The 20,177-nt window shown below is 43.5% G+C and overlaps 1 protein-coding gene across 2 annotated transcripts in view; it reads right to left on the bottom strand.

The window, feature by feature from the left end:
* Positions 1-17,813, bottom strand: part of LOC146186757 (uncharacterized) — an 85,028-nt gene extending 67,215 nt beyond the window's left edge. For both annotated transcript variants that reach the window (XM_084607389.1, XM_084607390.1), the window contains exon 1: positions 17,666-17,813. The gene's annotated coding sequence lies outside the window, so the exon portion shown is untranslated. The remainder of the gene's footprint in view (positions 1-17,665) is intronic.
* Between the last annotated feature and the right edge of the window lie 2,364 nt (positions 17,814-20,177).

A 20,177-nucleotide genomic window follows, 5' to 3' on the forward strand; every position in this document is an offset into this window, starting at 1 on the left:
ACCCGAGGGACGGCAGAAATACATGGCGAGGACTTTCGTCACCACGGCCTCTACGTTACAGCAACAGAAGCGCGGAGCGACGTTGTGAGCTTATACTTCCCTCGCGTATCGTAGCAAGCACTTTAGAAGCACTCCTATGGAGTTGTTGCCTGCTGACGACAACATTGACGTCACATGAGAGCTGTATATAGAATCTGAATAATAACGTCGTATATTACTTGCCCCCCAATCGTTCTTCGCTATCACGGCCATGCCTTAGTAAAGCAAAGGTAAACACGTTGCGTGGCAGTAATATTGGTGCATGTCCGCGAGTCAAAACCTGCCAGGAAGGGGATACAAAAAGCAACACCAAGGTGCCCACTGTCCTTGCTCGCGCTCCTCGTAGTTGAGGGAAAAAAAATAAGAGATTCACTAAACGAAGAGAGTAATTAGCACGTACACGCGACTGCTTTTTGAGCAAAAAGCCAATTTTCTTGTAGAACCTAATTTGAAAAAGCCTATGCGCACTGGTATTTTCCTTGAAGAATGTCAGCACCCACTCCGGAGTACAATGTTTGCACCAGTTCATCTGATAAAGCCCTACACTCCAACAAAACAATCTCTCACGTTTCTGTGTCCTAGGTGTTGCTAAGCGTTGAAATATGCATTTGAATGGATCGTTAATTTAGTGATGAAAAAAAAAAAAAGCGCCCCATGAGAAAATAGTAAGCAAGCAAAAGTTCCAGTCTAAATAACTTCTTGTCTCGTCAACAGCATGTGAAATAGCTTCTTTGAAGGCATAGGTATGAGCAGTGAAACCATCCACAAGCCACCTTATTTGTCATTCACCAATTAAAACTGCCTTCAATAACAGATAATTCTTGGGTTTTCAATTAGTTTTTTAATTAAAAACATCCTTTACTGTCTATTTTTATCTTAAAGCCCTCTGTATCCAGAACGTACAGTAGGACGTGCACCGTTAGTAAAACCTTCTGCGATTTCCAGATAACCACACTGTTTTATATGCGAGCCCCGCTTCATATATCCTGGCGCTTCAATTTGGCATCATGGGAATGTCTACGCGCGAAACGATTGCACGCTACAACGCTGTGCCTACGAACACGTCTTCTACAAACAATAAATTTGCTTAGAAAATTTAAAATTGAAGCTGCTCGAATTTGCACCGCGTGTTCCGGGGCGAGGAGGCGAGACAAGCGAAGGATAAAATGTCGCGGTGACAAACAGCCGGCAGCCGTTTTCCAATGCGCTTACAAGGTCATTTGTATCGCCTATATTGTCTCCGCAATCCCTCACTTGCGCCATGTTCCCCCCGCTACCTCGTATGTTGCGTCCAAGTTTGCACAGCGTCCGCAAAGCGGTGGAAAAGTGTTCTTTGTGTTCTTTACTCGTCATCTTGTTCTCCGTGAAGGCGAACGCGCAAGTGAACATTTGCAAAAGCGATGGGGCATTCTGGCGAAATGGCTTCTCCCTGCACTGCTTCTCGCAAAATGAATTCTCCAGAAACGGACGGCTGCACGACTTGCGAAGTGGGAAATAAAAAGGTACAAAGCGTTTAAAAAAAATTGTGAAGGAACCAAAAACCCATTCTGTGCCGCAAAGTACAGTTAAACACGACATTCTTTCTTCGTGTGTTGATAAGGAGCAAAGAAGCAAGTCATACTTCAAAATTACTTCGCTGTTCCTCGTCCAAATTTACTTCAATATTGAGGTACCATACTCTAATTCCTGAAGCTAATATATCAACACCGTTCAGCGGACACTCGGTGCTGTCAGGTCTGACATATTATAACCGATTTTATAACGCATGTGCACTCGACATAACGAATATTAAAATCTCCTCTCTTCAAACCTTCTTAGTGAGCTTTCCCGACTCCCTTTCTTCCGAAGTACGGATGTAATTAAGTGGAACCTTTTTGAAGATGATACAATTTTAAAAGGAGCGAAAAAAAATCTCATTTTCACCTCCTTTTCAAAGTCAACGGTGCACAAATCTTGCAGGGAACGAAGGCTGAGTAAATGCTTTTTTCGTAAAAATGCCATTTCAATTTAAGTGCAAGATCTTGTAGTAGTTCAGATGAAAAACGTTTTATATTGTTGTAATTTGTTTTGTTTTGTTTTATTTCTCAAAACAGACTCGGTGTTGAAGATAACTAAAGACGTCAAGTGTTCTTGTCGAAACGTTTGCTAACGGCATGAGGTTCTCTCTCAGCCCTTGCTCACTTTTATTTGTGTTCACAAGGATCTCTTCTTTCTGGGTTCTTTCTACAGTACTAGAGTTCATGTAGTTAGGTGATTGCACGCGTGTATTGAAAGATATATACAAATATTATGCTTTCTCACCTCTCGGAACACGGTTACTCTCTCCTCACCGTGGTCATATTGTCAGGTATACATATTGTAACACTCCTGACGTCGCCACGTCATCATCATCCACCTGGTCTTTAACAACACATATTTTTTTTTTTCTTTTTAATCCGCACCGCAGTCAAGTGTTTGCCCACTCGAACCAAAGAAAGAATAATCTTGTCTTTATGATGGTCGCAAAACACATTGTCATCGCATAGCCCATAAGAATATTAGTACACTGCATTTCTCTTCGGTATTTTACGTCCAGCCCACGCCCCTGCACAAGCCCTTCAGTGACAATAGATAGAAAGCATACTAAAGCATGCTGTGAGCCCGGTAATATAAGCGAATGGGTTGGGAAATGATCTCGTCTTCTGCAACATTATTCAGATATCCAGAGATAAATAGACTATGCATTTTCTTGTTAATGCGATGGCGTCAAAGACGTCATCCTCCAGAAATCCGGTGTAGGCGTGTTGTCGACGTTGCGTTGTGAGTGAACAACCATGGGCATCGCACTGGTAGACGGTAGCCGGCAGCTGATGTGACCACACACTGACTGGATTTAGGATTGCCTGAAGTTACGTTTGGCAGGAGCTGCCATTCGGAAGACTTCATTCTGGAGGATGATATCAGAATCATCCTGCCAGGTCAATTGCATTCACGTTACCTTAACGCCACCCAGGCAAATTCATACGGCTTGGTTAATGCGGGAATTTATATATCGGCTGGTCGCCTATAGGCTATGGCTTCATACTATTAAAGACGGAGCTTATAGTGTGTCCCTTAATTTTGGAATGGACATGGATCCGTTCATTCGCACCTGGATCAAAAAAGCTGATCGATTCGGATGGTGGTTCGAGTATTGGCGGTTACACGATTCTTTTTTTCTGTCGGTATGTGAGGACACGTTCTGATAACAGGCTCTGATGGCCGGATCTGTCCACATCACTCATGATCCGAGAAATGGTTTCCCATTAATATATCACACAATATCGGCCTCACTCACAGTTTGAATCAAAAGCCGTGCTGTTTCTCTCCTTAGACTGCGGCGATATTCCATGTCCTAGTGCCCATCTCTTCAGTGACAGGCCAGAAACTTTGTACACAAGGGGCTAAATCAAATCTGATTGACGTCGCCGTTTTTGACGCCACTTTTTCGCGTTTAGCGTGACTTGCCCAGCTTAGTAAACAGACCGAGTCGTCCTGTATTAAACCAAAACCTTCATTTTGCCGAGGTCCACGACATTCAACACCCCTAGTTACAACAGTGCAAAAATATGTACACGGCTTCTAAAGCTGACAACAGCACATGTCTTCAAGCAATTGTCACTCCGGCTTGTTTTTTCTTTAAAGTCTGTCTTTTATCTTTAAAAGCCAACGCTTAACTTTAAAGCTGTAAAGCTTTTATCTTAAATATCTTAAAGCCAGCGTTCATTTATATCTTTCTAATTTGTATTTTCTCTTTCATTGTTTATTATTGGGAACTAATTAGGACGCCAAGGATAGACACTTCGGCAGCGGAATATACACAGGCTTCATACAGAAATGTTTCGCATAGCAAATTTCGTTCGTCGCAGCGTGTGCACCTAATAAATCGCGGAAAGAGCGTTTGCCTTGCTGGAATCTGCACTGCGATCAACGATAGCGGGAGTCACAATCTATTAGGATGCTAAATGCTGGCAAGGAGGCATAATTTTCACGGTCTATCTCTAAGCAAATTCCTTCTCGCTAAGCCTACTTTTAAAAAGATAATTTGTATTCCCCTTCCCAAGTGGAAGTGTAACAGGAAACGCTGGGTTGTAGAGAAAATTCGCCTTCGTACTTACACATCAGTTCACGCCACCATATCTCCTTAAATGCATTCAAAATAACGAAATCGGAATTGCAAACTCACAACAGCAAAGACAACTGTGAGAATGCCAGAAAATACCACTGGTACATTAAACCGGTTTGACATTTTTTTCAGGCCGTGACCAACTTTGTGGACGTACGGAACCACAACAGGACTTTCATTTCCCGTCAGTGGATTCCTGCCCGCACTAGACTTCATATTCTTCAGACGTCTTGCCGCCACTGGGACAGGCTTTCTTTGTGTGTATGAGAGAGTTTATTTCTGTTTCCTAATGCCAAGGATAACCAGTAGAGAATGCTTCAGTGCGCTACTAGAATGGCCTGTGGCATAAATTGTGGACCACCACTATGTAAACAAAGCACGTCGGAAGAAAACAATTGCAAGCTTTTTTTCATTCACCACACCCGACAGCAAAAGGCACTTTCCACAGGAAGCCGCACGCCTCAAACCAGCTTGGAAGAGGCCAATCGAGAAATGGATACGCTACCTTCGCAGGAAAGAATTTGGTGTCTATAAACGTGTAAAAAAAGATGCCGCTGCTAGTACATGGTGTCGTTCAAGCCGGACGTTTTGCTTGTGCTGTAAAAGCTTCGTCTGAAGACGTTTTCGTGTTCCCGTAAACCAGTGATGCATCACAAGTAAATCCGAGGAATACGATAAAAGTCGTTTCAGCCTCAGTGCTCAGTCCTAGAGCTTAAACGAACAGAACGAAAACGCATTGCGGCGCTATCTGGCTCGGCAGCGCCTTCCTACTGGAACTTGTAATTTCTAGGATACTTTGATCTGTACTTGACGCGCTAAAAGAATTCTAGGCACGATTACGATTCTCCGTAATCTTGCGCATATTTAGAGTTTTTGCGATATATCCTGACAAAGAATTAGCGAGATGCTTTTATCTACGTTCAGTTAAAAATCTCCCTTAAGTTTTTTTTTTTCACGACAAAAAGAGCATTCCCCGGGAGAAGAGAAAGAAGAGTCACGAGCTCTGCACTGCTCGTTTGTGGTTCTTGTTTCTCGTCTTGTGAGAATTTTTTTGGCTCCTGGCTTTATCGCCCAGTTACACAGGCAGCTTCACAAATGGCGAGGAGGCTCAAGCGGCGAACGGACACATAAGAATTGCGCTCTAAAAGCGATCGCATACTGCCGATTATTTCATTCATGGAGACTCCGGTCTCTCACCTCACTGAGCTTTGCCCAAATTTGAATTTGAACTAGGAACTAAATGTCACTACGGTGGAGCGACTCCCAACACTACCTTTCAACAAACTAAACCTCTCAAGTCACCTCTCGAAACGTGTTCTAGAGCGAAATGATCACCCGGAAGCCAAATGTCAGGCTCAAACACAGGTTAGAAATCTACTGAAATGCCGCCTTCAACGCCGCATTCTTCAATGGTTTAGTGAGGAATTATGAGCAACTAGCAAAGTAATTTCTTAGCAAAGCAGCGAGCGGTCACTGACAGAGTCGCCTATACGCAGCGCGAGGTGTAATTTGGGTTGCTACTGCTCTTCAAACTAAGCCGCTAACATTCTAGATTTACTTCAACTAACGTATTTCGGACTTAGGCATGTCAAAACAGGAACAGTGACAGCAGCTAGGAAGAAGACACGCAGTGATAGACGACGAACAGCACTCCGTTTTCGTCCAGGCCGGCAGACTAGGCTGACTGCCAACTGTGCCGGATGCCCAGCTCACTCGCACGCCCACCGCTGAAGCAATGACGTCACCCGACCCCTTAAGAAACTGAAACAGGAAGCGTGGTTTGAAAGCGTGAGCCTTCCTAGGGTTAACTAGGCGACGACCGTGGAATGCGGTCGCGTGTTTTCTCGAAGTTTCCTGACTTGAAGGCACTACCCTGCGGAGATCAATTTAGAACCGGAGTGGTAAGAATAAATAAACCGTTATGTTTCGCGCCTGCACGCAGAAAAACAGACGGGGCGGAACAAACTGCGTCCAGCAAGTAAGCATGCGTCTACGTGGGATTTATATATCTAGTTGTGGTTAATTCTTTTACCCACTCCCTTCGGAATGATTCACGATACATTCTAACAAAGTAATCAAATTTGAATTGAATAGCTTCGTCAATGCCTCCTTTTTTATTTCTGAATTTAAATCGACTTGAGTGACACCTTTATAGGTTTCACTTTCTTAAAATGGCGGTAGTTTTTTTGCACTCGCCGTTGCCATGAGGTTTCTATACTTCATCTAAAGGACAAACTGTTGCCGCCCTAGCTGCTCTGTGAGAGCAATAATTTCAAAAAAGTGCTGCTATCATCACTACAAAGCTGTCATCTCGGTTGTAATTCAAAAGTCGTTATCAACCCCTCTCTGATGTAAAGCCCTGGGAGCAAAATAAATCAAGTAATTCTCTCGGCAGTCTGCGTATGTACATCTGGAGGCGAAATGCTTACCTGGCTATTGGTGATAGGTAATTTCGCATTTATTTTTTTCCCACCTGGGTGATGTGGTTGAGCGCGAAATAGGCATCAAGTGAATTCCATCACCATATAGCTGAGCTGGGAGTCTATTTCCTGCATGTTTCGCCCCTATCCCAAAATATTTACTGGCTATTCGCAGAAACGTTTCTCATACTTTCAAAACAAGAGGGTCAAATTAAAAGCTTTTTCCAATGTTTCCCGCAATATATAAGTTAATTCCCCGTAATGACCAGGTGGACATACGTCTTCCTAGTGATAAAACATCGCACATTTGACAGCGATCGTGAAAATGGGGCGAAAAGGTAACACATTGTGCTATGAAAACTTGTTGCTCGCCTAAGAATCGCCGACGGGTCAAAATTTGCCCAATGCTCTCCATTGTAGTGCACATCGTAATCTAACCGTTCTTCTATAGTTAATTCTATCATCTAATTAACACATACAAATATCAAGAATAATTACCAGAGCTCTCCCAGAAAATCAACAAGACGTTATCGCTGGTCGCGCTCAACAACCGCAAGCTTTGTTAGTTTTATTGTACAAGGCTCTGATGCGGCTGGAATAAAATAAGAACTCACTAGCATTTAGTGTGGCATTTGTACAGTCGTTACTGTAGTTTCCCGTTCCTTACATTGCCAGACACTCGTAGAAACAGGCATCTTTGCGATTAAAACGTCAGTGGACAGGCGTCCAAATCGTTCTTAGACTTTGATCGATGGGCATTATTGACCTCGCCCTTACTCTTGAGCATGCGCCATTCCTCACTTACGCTGGCGACATAAAGGTAGCTAAATAAAATAGGTCACTACTGTAATTATACGTGTCTGGTTTCTCCTGCTAGCGTGCCACCGACTAACTCTTACTGAACAGTATGGAGGCTTCTTTGATACATGCGAAAACGAATGGCATGCATTTTATGCAACAGATTTTTGATATCCTACATACATATATGAGGATATAATAGGGAAGTTCGAAATGTTTTTACCTTTACGCTGAGCTTTGCTGCCCGCACAAGCCACATCGCCAGAAACGCCCTTAAAACCTTTGGTTCACTGAGTGGAGCTTGCAACAAAATTTGAAGCCATGCACCAGATATTTATTAAACATTATTGCTCCTTGCATCGCGCAGTGGAGAAATACCCTTAAGTCAAATGAAACCGCACTTGGCGGCGGACAAAAGGTCGTATAGAATGGGTTCGAGCGAAGAGCCTCGCCACTGATAATGTCTCTGTCTAAAGAAAAAAGAAAGAATTACTCCTGCCTCCTATCTTCCCAACTGGATTATTATCGATTTATTTCACCCCAGGAGCACAGAAGCAGATGAAGCCGAACATCTTTGTTATATACTTTCCAGTGATGTTACCGAGTCCCTGGAACCTCTCAGCAACACATAGTTTCATATCCCGCATGAGCTCAGAAAGTATCTCGGCCTTTTCATGTGACCCGGAGCATCCCCAAAAACATAGTTGTAAGCAATTTCAATACAAAACGTATTGAGAGCGTCTGGATGATTTCATCGGTGACTGTCCACTCTATAAAAGGCTGTGGAGGCCGTGGCAGGAACCAGTTCCAAGTCTTCTCATGACCGACTATTGAAAATGTCGTCTCACTGAAATTATTTCACTGAGACCTTCTAGATATTGCATTTCTTGCATTACTTCAATTATGTATATTATACCCAGTGATATGTTATATTTTGTTATTATATACCTCTATACGTAAATCAGGTAAACATGAATAGTTTCAGTCTGCTAAGATGTTTTCATTTCTCTTTCGGAATATTCATATCATTTATTTCCCTTTCCGAAAACTAAGAACTCAGAACTGTTTCTGAAAGTACGCTCCTGTGCTGAATCTACAAAAGTATTTTGTGTTGATGTTGGCCTTTTTATGTATTATATCGCTTATGGCCGTAGAATACGCTGTTTTTTTTTTCGTTTGACAGCCTTATTGTTAGCGCGTCACCATCATTTTCGGATGGAACGGCGCGAATGAACGAAAGAAAGGACACACGGAAGAGTACTGCTCTGACCTATAGTGAACTACTATCAACTCGTCTGACTGTCTGGCTAGCATCAACAGAGACAGGGTGTGCCTTGGAACTTGGAATGATCGTTGGTCGATTGGTACCATCATTTTCATTACTATTGTGTGTATATTGAAATGTTATATGTAAGTGTACCTCTATTAATCCTCATCACGTGTATTCAGATGCCTCTAAACGACTCCTAACGATCTCTGTAAGCCATTTTCATGCTAAATGACATTGGGCTCATGCGATTAGCACTGTGTGTTATTTACTGTTCAGTGCTGTAATTTTTGTTCATTAAAAGGCGTTTATTTGTTCTGTTATTTTTATTACCATTACCTTTAGCTCGCCGATGTTGCCGGCTCTAGTTCTGCTAGTTTCCCGCTAACTTTGACAGGCCCGTTATATATGTTTGTCAGTACGCTGATGCAAGAAATATTATTTTTATAACGATCATTAATGAGCTCCGTAAGGTCCTTAAAACTCGGAACTCAGAACAGTGGCCACACCTTTTTTGGGGGGTTAAATCGCTGATACACACACACCCATTTAACCAATCGTTTGATTACTAACTTAACCGTTCCATCACCCTACAGGTAAGCGTTTACACCTATTTAGCACGCGAAGGTCTTTTAAAGATACGATTGTGGCATCATGCATTGATCGCAGCAATGCGGTTGCGCTTAATAGCGCCACCTCAGCGTGGGAGATGACAGTGAAGCAAGTCGACCATTAGTTTGCTGTTTGCAGTCAGCAATAAAAAACTGTACCGGTAAAAAAGAGAATTTAACTGGGACTGGGAAAGCAATTTCAAATTTATTATTTATGACCCCTTTGTGATTAAATTCCGAGTTCCTAGACATATTACCGCATAAAATCTGCTGAAAAAAAAAAACGGTTAAATGCAGACATAATAATTGCAATTCATTCTAATGTCCTATTTTGAAAACGTTGGAAATGTTCCCCAGAAGGCAAATATTTACAATCTGAATTTCACATAGTAAGAATTAAAGAGGGACTCCTTCGAAGGGCCGCTACTTTGCACACGAGTCCTAAAACCTTCAAACAGCCGCGCCGAGACACGGTACAATTGTCCAAATCTTGCGAAATAAGAGAAATAATGATAAAATGTTGCTCACTGACGCCTATGATTATAACTCTATTAATGTGTGCAATTCACTTAGCGACTACTTAGCTGCCGCGTCTCGCAATATGTAGTATCATGGCTCATGCGCACGTAACCTCTCGGTAATAGCCTCAGCCATTATTCAAAAAATAACTAAAATAGAGCTCTGCAGCATCTTCTCTGGCTTCCGGCTATACAGAAGCCCCGGTATCGACGGTATTTTCATAGCCCTGCTTAAAGGGAACTTGGATATCCTTCTTTGTATTTTTCCTGTAATGTTAAATAGGTTTATCGACTTAGAAAATCTCCACCTGCCTTAAAGATTGCTCTGCTTATACCCCTTCTCAAGAATGAAACAAAAAAAAAAAAGGGATAAAGCTGATAACTATAAACGTATTTTTTTATTTTAACAGCCATTAACTAAATCAATAAGACACCCTTGCGCATTACTAATTCATTAAGATTACTACATCACCTTTCCTTCGGCAGCATTCAAGCACATCACAACGTCAATTGGAATTTGTATCTCTTTTTGGCGAAATTTCCGGCCTCCTTCATAAGGGCTTTAAAGATAACCTGTTTACGCGCACGCTTTTTCCAGACGTTACCGAAGCATACCATTTAGTGATCCACAGTATATCCTCATTCAGTAGCTCCACCTATCGAATGGTACAGGTTACTACTACCTGCTTGACCATTTTCTATCGGGCTGCGCCCAAGTCTTACAGCGTAAAATTGACGACAGCAGGGAAGTCTGTTTTCGAAATGAGGTGGCGCAGGGCTCCGTTTCGTTCTTTTCCTTCCGAGTCTTTTTGTTAATGACTTTCTGAGCAGCTGTCTAAGCGCACGATTTTTTCAATATGTTTGTGGTACTATCTTTGGTGAGCCAACATATCAAAAACAGGGCAGCAATGAACACTCTGCGAGATAACGTTCCAGCTTTTGTCAAGTGGTTCGTGTCGACCCCTCTAATAAAAAGTATTACATGTTTTTGATCCCCCCCCCCCATAAGTAGGCTGCGATGGATATATATATTTACTTTTGCCTACAAATGAGGCCTCTGCTTATTGTAGGTGAGTGCAATACATGTACTCTTAGAAATTGTTGGGACTGTATTTTGAGAGTGACTGTTATGGAGAACTGATACCGCGCATTTTGTAGTAATTTTCGTGTGTATCATTGCTACCATAAATTATCACATCTACACGTCTTTTCTGTTTCCAAAATGGTCGTTTTTGCGCTCGCCGAAAGCAGTCTACGGTAATCGAAAACCCTTTTTTAAACTTCTCTCAGCACCTTCAAAAAGGGGCTGATGTGCTATGGGGCATTTTGATAAGTGTTGCGTACAGTTGCATGATACCGGATGACATATCCTTGTTTGGCTTTCTGGTCACGCTTTTGTTTCCCCTTCTCGAGCATTCTGTCATCTTTCGCTATTTTGGAAGTAGTTATATTAAGAACGTCGATATCCCATGCTGTACAGTTTGCAATTTCTTTTCAGACGACTATGCCCAAATCGATTCAAAGTCGACCCGCCAACGGTTCGTTAAAGGAACAAGACACTGAATTTTCCAGTGTAGTCTCATATGGGTTCCAGGACTGTTTAAATGAGTTTTCTTTTACGCAGAGTTTATATTTTCTTTCTGCTTTTTGCTTGTGCGTCTTATAAGCAATTCTTTGTGTTGTCGTGTGAAAGAGGATTATCGCAGTGTGTTTCGAGCTGTTGGGAACATGCGCACTTCCTTTCCACCTCCGGACGTGGTCGTCTTCAGTGTTGGCTACATTAGCCCCCCCCCCCCCCCCCCCCCCTTCTACCCATTTTGTTGGGTAAGCATGAATGATTTCTTTTACACTCAGTCGCACCTTCGTACCTCTTTCTGTTTGCTTGTGCTCTTTTTCCGCAGTTCGCATATAAAGTTCCATTTTGTTGAAGTCTCTAAAGTACCAGCCAAATTTCCTTTCCTTTTATGTTGCATCTGCCTCTATACCCGACGGTATCTGACTGCAACTGAAACGTTCTTTTTTTTTTCTTTTCTATGAGGACCTAATCTAGCACACTTCCCATTGGATTCGACTGGCCAGCAGCTTTGTGAAGCGCATTTTGTTCTATAAGCATTATTACCGTCCTTTAAAACAACTTTATAATCACGTATTTCTGCATAAATATATTCTACTCTCATATCGTTATGCAGTGATGGAATATGTAAGCTCTATTAAAGATCTCGTAGTGGTCTACGATGGCAGCCTTTCCTGTTATGAACGCGTCTTAAGTATGAGTTTTCTTTACGCAGAGTTTATATTTTCTTTCTGCTTTTTGCTTGTGCGTCTTATAAGCAATTCTTTGTGTTGTCGTGTGAACGAGGATTATCGCTGAATGCTTGAATCTACAGCGACCGTGTGTGTGTGTGTGGGTGTGTGTGTGTGTGTGTGTGTCTCCTACTGGTCATGCGTCTTTTTTTGCTGTTCTTTTCTTTTGAACATGTACTACCCCGCTCAGCAATTCACACTTCTGAACTACGAAAGGCGCCGTGGGTTAGTTCTAATCTGAAATATTTGACGCCAAGATCTGCGCAAAAAAAAAAAAAAAAAAGAAATTGTACATACGCTTAAATACAGTATCCGTGTGTATGGTATCATGGGTTATACTTGCGGGCTTCTCTGTTTATACGGCCGTGTCAATAATATGTAGAAAAAGGCGTTGAACTTCCATTACATATTATTGTCTTCTTACACCCCTCGCTGAAATCCTTTTTAATAACGTTGTTTATTGCCTCAGGACATACTGGAATATCTAAAAAAAATTTAAAGGAGTATTAAATGAAAAAAAAAAAGATGAGTTGTTCAGCGAAAGGCCCACTGCCGTCAGGTGCCTAATTCTCGTCGACTTCAGTGCCGGGCAAACCCACAAGTGGTGAATATCTGCCTCATTCAGTTCCTGTATTTCATAATTGTTTATAAACAGTCGTTCATTGCCGTATTAGGAATTCGATCTTTTTAGTGGAGAATATTATGATTTGTACGCTGCCAAAATCCACCCGATATATGGTACCGCGAAGCTTAAGGATGTATGAAGAACAAGACGCTGTGCTCATTTGTCCGAAATTGTTAATGATTTCCGTGAGGAATTGTTTACCTTTAACTCCTCGCGGAACCTGAGGTCCACTTGAAAGCTCGCGGTTGACATCGGTGTTATTTACTAATTTCTTGTTCATCATCAAGACGCAAGTGATTGTACATTTAGTAGTGTTCACTTTTGGAATAGCTTTTAACTCTGTGCTTGATTTGTGAATTAATTTGGCTTTAGCATTGTAGCAATGAAGTTTTTCATTTAATGATTAGCTACAGCATGTCGCTTTGCTATGACTGCCGGCTTTAGTCCCCAAGTTTCTTGCCGGCATTGAAGAATCTGAGCTTCTTGTACACTCTCTACAAAGTGTATATAAATGCGAAAGCAATTAATGAGAGTTCGACTTCTCTTTTTGGTGCTTTGTATTCTTGTGAGCAATAAAATATTATTATTATCTTGAGGGTATTTGGAAAATCGGGGCACATTTACTTGTCCTTCTGATTACGAACATTCGCAGCCGATGAGTTGAAGAAAGTATACAGCTTGCTGTGCTAGGACGAACTGGAGCGCACAGGTATTGTACTTGCCTAGCAATTGAGTTCAGCGTCATGCCGGGTATTGTGGAGCTTTGTATCGTGATTAGTTACACATAAGTTCAGGTTTTTTTTCTAAATACATTAGTAGCTCACACATTTTCAAGTAGGCCCACGCTGATCATCATACTTCTGCATAGTTATCGCTCAGTCCAGCATGAATTTTACCCGAGTAGAAATCAGCTATAAAATATTCGAAAGTTAAGCCTCAGAATACATTTCGCTCTCCAAAGCCGACGGCGCCTTGAAGACGGCCCCTTCTCTTCGTAGCGCAAATTTCATTTTGAAGAGGATGGCAACAATGGCGCTTAGCATGCATGGGCTTAACTGCAATTGGCGCTCATCTCATGTCATCAGTTTGTGCCACTCACTGAAGCTTCAGCTGATAACAGTTTCATAGTTGACCACATGCATCTACATTGTATATCATGTTTTGGCACGCGGGTTACGTTCACAGGTGCAGACAGAAGTAAACGGACGCATTATGTCCTTCTAATTTTCGTCGTGCATTTCCCGATGGAAATTTAGCGGCTTGCGTGTGCAGGCTTGTAATAATGGCACGCAGAGGTTTTCAAGAACATTCGTTTTTTTTTTTTTAACAAGAAGAAACTCCATTTTTCTTATAAGAAAAACTACATTCCGTTTACGCATATCAGTCCGTGTATTGTACTGTCCAGGAAAATATAACCAAGCGCTGTAGTTTATTCCTTAGCCATGTACCCGAGCACTTATGGCGTCTCGTAAGCTCTGAATATGCGTGCGATAGGAATAGCCCTCGTCTTCACCTTTTCGGATATATCGGTCTCTAGGGGCGATGAAAGGGGACCACAGCAAGGGCACCACCAAAGGTCACTACCACAAAAACAGCTCGTGGCGCTGAAGACGTCCAATTTCTTTGTTTTAATATGCTACGAGCTTAGCTGTTCTCGTCTAAGTATTCCGCCCCCTCGTCACGAAGAACGATCAGGGGCCGAGAGCACTGCACACAGATGCCCAGACACAACTGCCTGGAAGAGAACTCTTCCTAAATGCGCGCGTTGCTGAGGTCCTTGTCCTTTTGCCGTGCACGCCACGCCAGCGACAGTGCATACGCTAGAAGCGGCACCGGCTGATGGTGGAAACTGCAGGCCGTTACTTCACCGTCGACGTCACAGTATCGACCTGACCCCAATTTAGCACTCCTCACGGAGCGCAGTTGAAGCCAGCCTGTCGACGCTGCCATATCCGACAGTGCGTCTCACGGCCGATTCGACTTTTGGACGCCACCACCACTCGACGGACTTCACTTTGTAAGCGCTGAACAATGCCCAGTGACGCGCCGCCTATCGGCGAAAGAGGGCTGGTGCAATCAATGATGAGTGGATGCAGTGATTATGGCCTGCTTCTTTGGTACAGCATGACATTCAACAAAACTTCTCATGAATAAAGATTGCATATTGACTTTTTTTTATTCCGCCAAGCCGCATGTTTCTCAAATAAAAGGAAAAAACAAAAACAAAAGACAAGTGAAAGCCAAACAATAAAACTAGAAAGTGAACCAAATTCACACACCCAGCACAACCACTCTGTTAAAATTATGACGGAATCGTTGAAGTGAAGAGCAAAAAAAAAAAAAAAAAAAAAAAAAACTTCACTTGTTGCTTTTCCCGACGTCTCGGAGTTCACTATTGCCCTTATATTCTAAAGACACTTGACATGTAATGATATGCATATCGTCCTCCTAGTGAATCAATAGTACACGGTTTCTAGGTCGCAATTCGACATCAAAAATTACGGCCATTTTCACGTACATATTGATCGCGAAGGATATTCAAGGACGTTAGTAAGGTGTTACAACGGAATACAAAGGAGAGAGAGAGAGAGAAAGGCAGAAAGACAGTATAAAAAAAATGGCAAAATATTTGCCATTATACTTAGCATGTTCTCCATCCTGGATAGTTAACAAAAACTACTAAATAAAACACACTCCTGTCCCTTTTCTATTCTTTCAACTAGTGCTCGCGTTCGCACCACGCCACACATTATGCATGCATGAGCAAGAACGTAAGCGCGCGATTCATACAAAACAGGAAACAAAAACTAATTTATGTGACAGCTCAATTTCAACCTTGTCTTTCATTTTCACGTGCAAAAACTGTCGGTCGCATGAAAATCCAACCGTAGCGTTGCCAATTAGCCTAATGCGTCTGATCAAAGTGAACAACACAAGCAAAAGGGGACGCATCGCTGGCCGCCGCTTCGCACCTCTACTTGAGATTGGCCTTCACGCTCCGTCAATGCTACCCTTTTAACAGCATTGGACGTACAGAATAAAATGAGCTACTTAGTGCCTTTTTACGGAGCGGTTTAATATTCGGGGAAATGTATGTTACTATCTCCGAGTTTCGCTTTCCAACTAAGTCTCGAAGGACATTTGGAAAAATGCCCGGCCGCGCAGTATTGTTGAGAATAAATGGTGAAAAATAAAATAGGATTCTATTTGTGAGGCTAAGCGCAGCATTTCTTAAAATTACACTAACTGCCGCAGTCCCAAGAAATTTTCGCAGTTCCTCAAAGATTTCCGCATCTAAGAAAAACAGCGGCGTTGTTTTTTTCGGCAGTTCCAGAACCGATCTACCTAGATCTCTAAACAACAAGTAGTGAACACTGCGAAGTCGAAATCTCATCTTTCAGGGCTCCGATATTCATATTTAGTATACCGCAATCGTATTCTAGGCGAAGTGTGAATCATGAACACCGAAAAGCACATCCATTATGATGACGAGTTTCTAAACGTTGTCTATGTTTTTCCATAAAATTTTCGTTAAAACAACGTATGACAGCAAAGACACAGAGTAGGATAACGGATTAAGGCGCTTTCCAGATTAACATTAGCCGTGCGAAGCCAGAAGTACTCGCTAATGAAATATTATAAGGTAGACATGAAGTTGAATTGCTGACAGCTGATGCTTGGATTCGCCTTGCACTAATTTTCCCGTCTATTTTTCCACCGTGGTGACACTAAACTTTAATGGTTTTTGGCAGCGAACTGTAAGCCATTCCAGGTGGCCCCCGACGCACAGAAACGCCGCAATAATTGCCAACTGCTTCTGTCACCATTTGGAGCCCTAATCAGAGCCTTGAAGGATGAATTTGTAGACGGATTTTGCAGTTTTTAATGCGGTAACCAAACCTATAACATGCTACTTTTGAAGAATGGCGCATCGCCGTTATAAGACTCTTAAATATAGAGCAGTTCTATACGAATGGAGCGATAGTTGTCTCTTCTAAATGGGGCTTCAATAATACCTATTCGCAAAAGCATAAAGGGACAGCCAGTAGTGGAATAAATCTTGTCAAATGGAGGCCAGAAGTTTTATCTATGCCTAGTGAAGACTATGATACAGGTTTTTTTTTCTTTACTTTTCAGTGACATCAGCAAGAGGAGTAGAAAACGGCGGATAAGACGGAATAGTCCGTGAAAAGCTAAACGGTGCACTGTCCTAATATTGTTACGACGCAAAACTAAATAAAGGCTTGAAACAAATATTGGCGCAGATTTAGCGGTGCACCAAACTTTCGCTTGCTTAGGTACAATACTGTGAAAATATGCGACAAAACTTACCTTCTAAATGCAATTTGTCCGATTATCCTACCACATAAAGACTCAATGACCCAATAAAAAAAAAAATGGAAAGCGAGACAAACGAAATTTCCCTTTTAAGCGCAACTGATTAATTGTTGAGCTTCCTTACCTTCCCCGTGCCAACAGCGGAGACGGTTTTCACATCCTCTACCGGGGTACGACAACCACTGTCATATCCTAATAGGTAACACTGACGGCATGCAAGATTTGCGTAGCGATGACACACCAGTGATGCACCGGGGAATTAGTCCTCGTCGATCGCTGGAGAATTGGCTATGTAAATGCGCTTCAATCTTAGGCGAGCTAGCAGCGACAACCGCTCTACTGATCGGAATGTGTGGTCCCGGTGTCGAGTAAAGCAAGCCGATGGCTCATGTAGCATCATCTCTGCACAAAGAGCGGCCGAAACGGGAATGAATCGAGGCTGAAGCGGCGGCCCGTGTGCGTTTTGGGGAGGGGGAGCGTCGTTCGCCGGCCGCGCCCGGTGGCAGCGTGCCGAAGGAAGGGAAGGAGGCAGCGCGCGCCGGCCGAGCCGTGGGTGTTCGCTCTTGGCCGGGGCGTCGTCGGCGCCGGCTCTCCGACTCACCGACCGCCGAAAGCGAGCTGCTTCGCTGGTGTCCCGGGCGCCGAAGTTCGCTCGCTCGACGCTGTTTTGGCCGGTGCCTTCTTCCTTGCGCCAACAAAAAACGAAACAAAAAGCACGGGGAGCAACGCCGCGTGGCCTAGCCCCTCCCGCAGTGCCGCTTTGGAATGCCGCAGTGGCACTAGCCGTTGGTGGCCAATCACAGGGGCGCCGAGGGCGCCCCGCCGTGAGCGCGGGAGCCGGCTGAACTAATCGAGCTCGCGGTGCCCCCTGCGCGCCAGCTCCGGTTCTTCTTCTCCCCTGTCACTCGCCGGCTGTGGTGAAGTGGCCCAAGTTCTCTCCCGTCGTGAGCGAAACGAGCGCTCGTGGCGTGCGTTCCTTAGAAGAGACGTGTACGAGAGAGCATGCGAAGGTGATAATGCGGGCATTGAATTGTTATCTGGAGTTGGCTGCGGCATGGTGGTAAGTAACCAAGACGAGATCACGACAACATGTTTAAAGTAGCCCGCGCTGTAGGTTTAGCCGTGCCAAGAACATGACATTAAAATAACGGCCATCAATATCGGTTTACGGGAAGACACATTTTGTGACACAAAGCAGCGACCTTTGAAGTCAGTAGTCACAGCTGTCAAGCAACGTCGCTCGCCATTTCTGTTCCTGCAAGCAGGGCTGAGAAATGGGAGTAGATAAGAAACAAAGGAAATTACAAATACGCTTGAGAAAACACGGTCCATGTCAAAGTTCAGCTCTGCACGTTTTCCATCTTTCTACGACAAGCGCGCTTTTCCGCCAGCATACTCTATGCGCAGCGAAGCACGCTTCACAGGGGCAAAAGCTGGGAGCGGGAGGGGATTGCTAGCACAACTGTATAGGCAACCTGCAATGGAGTTTGCTGAGACATGTGGCGCCACCTGGCGGCCGACGGGAGCTAATACTGAGGCGGCGCAGAAGCTGACGCCGTATATGTTGCGGCCGCTGTGTTCCTTCTGCGTTCGCGTTTTGTTATCCCAGTGAGTGTGATTTACTCATTTAGTGACTTCAGTGGTCTCGTGCGATGCTTCGACTACTACGGATGTGAACAAGAATAAAAGTAAGCGCAACGGTGGAGAGAAAGACTGCCAAAATCACGAAGGAAACCTAACCGCTTGCTGGGAGAACCTGGGGAGAATGATGAAAGAAGGAGATATTGGCTGCGAGAGAGTAATGTAACTGAAATTAATTTTGTTATGTGGCCATTGGCGTACAGACGCCAAGAAGCTAAAATAAGACGATTGCCCGTGAGCGGAAGAAACGGCGTATAAACTTCTTACTCGGGGAGTCGCACGCTGGTTGGGGCACACTACTCAGTACGCGCTCCGCGCTGTAAAATTTGGCGTGTACTAGTATATGCTGTGGAAGATCGAGTGGCATACGTCCAGAAAAGCAACTAAGCCGTGCAGCCGCAGCATCGTATTACAGCCGCATTTCAACGGAGGCGAAATAAAAAAAAAAATGTTCGTGGATCTGTGAACCGGATTTCTAATGCGGTGTCTATTCGGAACCACAAAGCCAAAATATCTTCAGCACTTCCAATTACAGATTTCAATAAGCATATTTATTTGTAAATTAGTTCTTAAGGTGCTGAAAAAGTCGAAGTGGCGGAGTGTAGAGGCCCATGATACTGTGTATGCTGAGAATGGAACTTCGTTCTATCGTTCCGCGCCAAATATTTCTTTCACCTACTCAAGATTCTCTTGTCCCAGACGATAGACTATTTCATCATTAGTAGCAAGAGTAAAAATTCTAACTCTTAGCGACCTCCTTTACGAAAGCTTTGCCATTGAGTGCCAGCATTACCCGCCGGCTTTCCCCAAGATTGAGATACGGAGGTACAAAATGCATACCAGTTGTTGTTGTTAAAAGCTTTATTTTTCCAACGGTGTAGGAGGCCCCCTACTCCCCGCCCCCGGCACGCACAGTTTTCGTTGATGACGCACGCTACAACCGCACAGTGCTTGCAATCGCCACATCCGTAGCGGGTACCGCATCATGCCTCCTGTAACTTCCGCGGCACTGTCGAAAGGTGCACCACGAACAAAAGTGTTCGTCATGGTATTAAACTGTAAAGCAAAACCCCGAAGAAATTATTATGCTGCTGTAATCAAACAGCAAGAACAAAAAAAGAAGAAATGGCGATCAATCTCTTCTCAGGTTCTCTCTGCACTTTCAATGTTTGGGTATGAGGTGTGAACGCAATAGGCAAATGAAAAGCTACGTTTACAACATTTTTCATTCATTTAATTATTTCTTAATTCATCATCACATATCCGACTGATGCCCTGAGAGAATAAACTCCGTTAAAAAAAAATCTCCGTCTACTCACGCGAAATTCAAAGCTGTGCGCGCGGGTGTTCTGTCGCGAGCGGCACGCACTTCGCGGTGACGTCGACACCGTTCACGTTTTAAACATGAGCATTCTCGAACAGGCGGTGTCCTTTCGTCAGTTTTGGTTTTCGGAAGTAGCTCTGAAGACATT

This window comes from Amblyomma maculatum, chromosome 6 (genome assembly GCF_055883805.1).
Source record: "Amblyomma maculatum isolate TAMU_Amacu chromosome 6, ASM5588380v1, whole genome shotgun sequence".
NCBI classification, from domain to species: domain Eukaryota; kingdom Metazoa; phylum Arthropoda; class Arachnida; order Ixodida; family Ixodidae; genus Amblyomma; species Amblyomma maculatum.